The following is a 4850-nucleotide window of genomic DNA, read 5'->3' on the forward strand; positions in this document are numbered from 1 at the left end:
CTGATTGAAAGAAAGCTGGTGATTAAGAAAATATTTCCATTCACAATTGCATCAAAAAGAATAAAATACTTAGGGATATACTGAACAAAAGAAATGTGAGGATTGTATCCTAGAACCATAAAGTTTTTTTCCGAGTTTTTATTTTAATTCCAGTTAGTTAACATATCGTGTAATACTAGTTTCGGGAGTAGAATTTAGCAATTAATCACTTACATACAACACTCAGTGCTCTTCACAAGTGCCATTACCCATCTAGACCATCCCCTGCCCACTGCCCCTCCAGCAACCCTCAGTTCTCTGCAGTTAAACATTTTGAAAAAAAAAAAATGAAAGAAGATCAAAATAAATAAAAAAGACAACCATATTCATAGACATGAAGACTTAACAGTGTTAAGATAACATTGTTCTCCACATCTATCAACAAACCCAACTCCGTCAGAACCCCAATCGGCTGTTTTTGCCAAAACTGAAAAGCTGACCCTAAAATTCACATGGAAATGGAAAGCAGCAAAATAGCTAAGACAATTCTGAAAGGAAGCACACATTTGCAAGACTTACACTTATTTCAAAATCTATTGCAAAAGTACAGTAATCAAGAAACACTGACATAAAGGCGGACATGCTTCATCCTCATTCCTCACCTTCAGTTGACCTTCAACAAAGATGTAAGGCTAGTTTAATGGGGGAAAGTGCTTGGATAAATGGATACACACATGCATTGATTAGTTTGGACCCCTTTCTAATGCCATATACAGATTTAACTCAAAATGGTACAGATATCTAAATCTTTCAAAGCTCTGCAAGAAGACATATGAGTAGATCTTTGTGACTCCACATGAGCCAATGATTTCATGGATGTGCCAACATAAATATAAGCCCTGTAAGCAATTTAAACAAGAACAAGAAGAAAGAGAAATAGGAGGGAGAAGGGGAAGTTCACAAATGGTAGAAGAAAGTATTACTAGATAGTCTATTACAAGTAAAGAAATACGTAAGTGCACTTATGTCACAAATAAGTGGAAAGAGAATTCAGATTTCTGGGAGATATTTGAGGTGAATATAATAAAAATATTTGGATAATGAATCCATTACCTACAAATCAACAAGAAATCATATTGCTACTTTATGGAACTATATAAAAAGAAGTGACAGATGAAAAAAAAGTTTAATGTTACTTATAACTAGGGAAATGCAAATGAACTAAACAGTGAGAAGCCAGTTCAGGTCAATCAGTTGGCAAGATTTAAAGAGCCCAATAATACCCAAGAATTCTTCATCACCTTCATTGTTGTCAAACTGGCTCAACACACTATTTATTCTTCCTTGCCTTCCTAATTGGGATTTTCTTCCATCTTTGCCCTCCTAGAAACTCTCAGTATAGCAGCCAGATGTCAAATATGATCGTATCATCCAGTATTTAAAATCCTGAAGTGGATCCCTATCCCATTCAGATGAATACCAAAGTCTTTATGATAGTCAGCAGGACCCCAAAGAACACTCCTATCATTCTTTTCCTCTCCTTTCCAACTACTCTGTCTCATAGCCACGCTGGTCTCCCTACTTCCTCAAAAACAAACAGACAAAAAACTAGGAATACTTTCACTTCAGTTAATTGGCTCTCCCCTCTGTCTAGCAAGTTTTAGATAAGGAGCGTGCTTGTTCCCACATTTCTGTGGAGTCAACAGGTCTTTGCTTGCATGTCCCTTCCTAAGTGAGAGCTTCCTTTAACTGTTAATTTAAAAATGCAATATCGGCCTCCCTCTGACACTATTCCTTTGTTTTTCCTTGTTTTTCTCCATAACTGTGGATCAGAGTACTGTGCACTGCTTATCAGTCCAAGGGAGGATTCCAAACACCCCCCACCCGTTGCATTTAGGTATAAGAGTCTCCAAGGAGAACACAGCACGGCCAACCACCGGATGGACCCACCTACACAAAGTAGAGATGGAGGAAGACCAGCCCCAATAGCGACCATTGGTCCCCCATGGCCAGTGGCCCCCTCCAGGCCGCAGTGGAAGGGCAAACTACCCATGCATAGCCCTGTCCTGCCACAGGGAACCCTGTCCCTTCCCTGCAGAGGACAGATACAGCAGGGGGTTGGCTGGGTGCCACATAGCACACACACTTTAAGCAGAGAAAAAAGAGTACTAATTGTCCTACAGTGAGCACAGATATTCCCACACAAGGTAAGGTGATAACCCCTCACAGACTGTGTGGGCTCTTTACCGGTAGGTAAGGAAGTGTTCCAGGTCCAAGGTCCATTCCTATATTGCCAAGAGGGGCTCAGAGGCGGTATATGAGGCAACCTTTACCCAACAAATAACACAACCTTCTAAGACAAACAAAAAACTTGTATTTATAATTGTTGGTTATTATATGTATTGCCTCGTCAATGTATAGGTTGTCTAAGGACACACATTTCTATCTCTTATGTTTACTATTGCTTCTGAAAATGTTGAAGAGTTCTTCACTTACAGCATGTGCTCAATAAACATTTAATGACTTGCTCTGAATTGCCAAATATCAATAAGAACATAGAAAAATAAGAGAGCTCAGTTACACTAATAGGTCTATTAGTTATAACAACCCCTGTGAAGTACAATTTGGTAAAGCCTGGTGAAGTCAAAGTGGGTGTACTCAATAGCTTAGTAATTATCTCCCAGAGGGAAAATTATGAATAAAGATAGAGCAAGACTGTTGCAGTAAAGAAAAAAAGGGCAAATGACTTACCTTTTTCTTCACTAAGCAATTATATAAATAGATTTATTCAATGAAACACTAGGAAGATACCAGAAATGAATAAATTAGATCAAGAAAAATAGACATGGGAAATTAAAAAAATATATTATTAGATGGGAAATGCCAGTTGGAAAATATACACACAGTATGGTAACATTTATATAAATGTTAAAACAATATAAAATATATGTCATTCATTTATATTTAGGCATATTAATATACACAAAATACAAAGCATGAATGGAGGAGCAGTAGGCCAACTTTAAGATACAGATTACGCTTAGGAAAGAATAGAGGGTGAGGCCTTATTACTGTCTAAACTACTTTCTAATAAAATATATTTAAAGTAAAAAGGGTCAAGCTATTAAAGTTAACTCTGGCACATAGGTGAGTATCTCTTTTGTTATTTTGTATGCTTTTCTATAAGTTTGGGATACTTTGTAAAAAACATTAAAAAAAATTAAAATTAAAACATGGCAGGGACCAATGAATCCCAATGGTAATCACCTAATAGTACTGTTTTATCATTTTCCATTCCGTTTCCCCAGATCCCAGAAGTACCTTGCCTGTTAATCTTTTTAAGCCGGATTCTTTAGCTTGCCTTATGTTTTTACAAGCTTTTACATTTTTTTTCTATAATTTGCTAAATTAAGCAAGATTTGGTTTCTGTTCTATATAATTCAAAATCCCCAACAAGTACAGTAACTAACATCCTAGAGATACATGCAAGGACATTAGGGGAGACCTAATGAAACAAAGAAAAATCAAGATCATTTCTCAATCAAGCAGTGAAGAGTTGATGGCCCCTCCAACATTTATGATCTGTGCAACACTGGGAAACCCACTTCCTGTCTATCAGATTTTTCACATGTAAAATATAAAGGTACATCATGCCTTCGTTATGTGGTTAAAATAGTCCATCAATCATCTATTTAAAGAAACTTACGCATAGGAAGCATTCAATCAGCAGTTATTTTCTCGCTTGATAAATAAAGAGGAAAATCACAATTAAAAGTTATCAGTTATCTGGCTTATCCAGTTTGGCCCCATTGAAAAGAGCAGGTATTAATCTCTACACTCCACTGGGGACACAGTTGACACAGGTCTCTTTCCCTGGCAGACTTGGTTATTGAAGAAGCCATTTGTTAAGTTTACATTTGCTATCCATCTGTGTTGGCGTCTCTACGGCATGTCCCTTTCAGTGTCTGTGGAGTGGTCCTTGACATTTACAGAAAAGCTACTGGAGAGAAGTACAAAGGCAGTCAACATGTGCCAGACCAGCTCTCTGAAGAAAGAGTTAATGAACTCACTGTTCCCGGAGGAGCTTGAGGGGGTGTGAAGAGGGGAGTGTAAACAGCATTCAATTGCTTTCCTCAAAACTGTCAAGGACATTCATCAGTAATAACAAGAGGGTTTGAGACAGGGGAGCTTGGCCTTGTAGTTTTTTTTTTTTTTTTCTTTTGCAAACTTAACAGATAATTAAAGAAGACTTGATATAACAGAGACATACCAGACTTGGAGTGAGAAAATATGTTTTGTAGACTTAAAACTTTCAAACCCAGCTTTTCAACAGAGATATGCTTATCTCAACTAGTTCTCTAAAATGCAGGAGATAGTCATTAACTTACAAGGTGGAACAAATGAACATACGATCAGATGGAGGTGAAAGAAATTTAAGGGAAACACGACTCCAGATAAACATTAATATTTGATTCTTGATCTGGAGGAATAGAAATTAAGAAGCTTTCTATAAAGGATGAGGGGTGGGGGAAGCACCTCTAAAAGAAGGGAAACAAAGTAATGATTCTCCACCTGGAGAATCTCCCAGACCACAATACAGGCAGAAGAATACCAGGAAGAACAAAGTGGTCTTGCTGAATTGAAAAGGCAGAAATTGGATACAGAAAGTAGGAGATGACTAAAAAGTGCCAGAAAGAAGGGAGCTACACAAACAGGTGCTGATAATAGCATGGAGTTATACTCTTGAGTCTGTTGATGAAAATTAAGCTACACATGGATAAAGATCTGTAAACCAAATGATTCCGAGTGATGTAGGGCTGGGAGACACGTGAACTCCGGCCAGGCAGAAAAGAAGAGTCCTTGCTGAATAT

Source organism: Leopardus geoffroyi, chromosome C3 (genome assembly GCF_018350155.1).
Source record: "Leopardus geoffroyi isolate Oge1 chromosome C3, O.geoffroyi_Oge1_pat1.0, whole genome shotgun sequence".
Taxonomy (NCBI): domain Eukaryota; kingdom Metazoa; phylum Chordata; class Mammalia; order Carnivora; family Felidae; genus Leopardus; species Leopardus geoffroyi.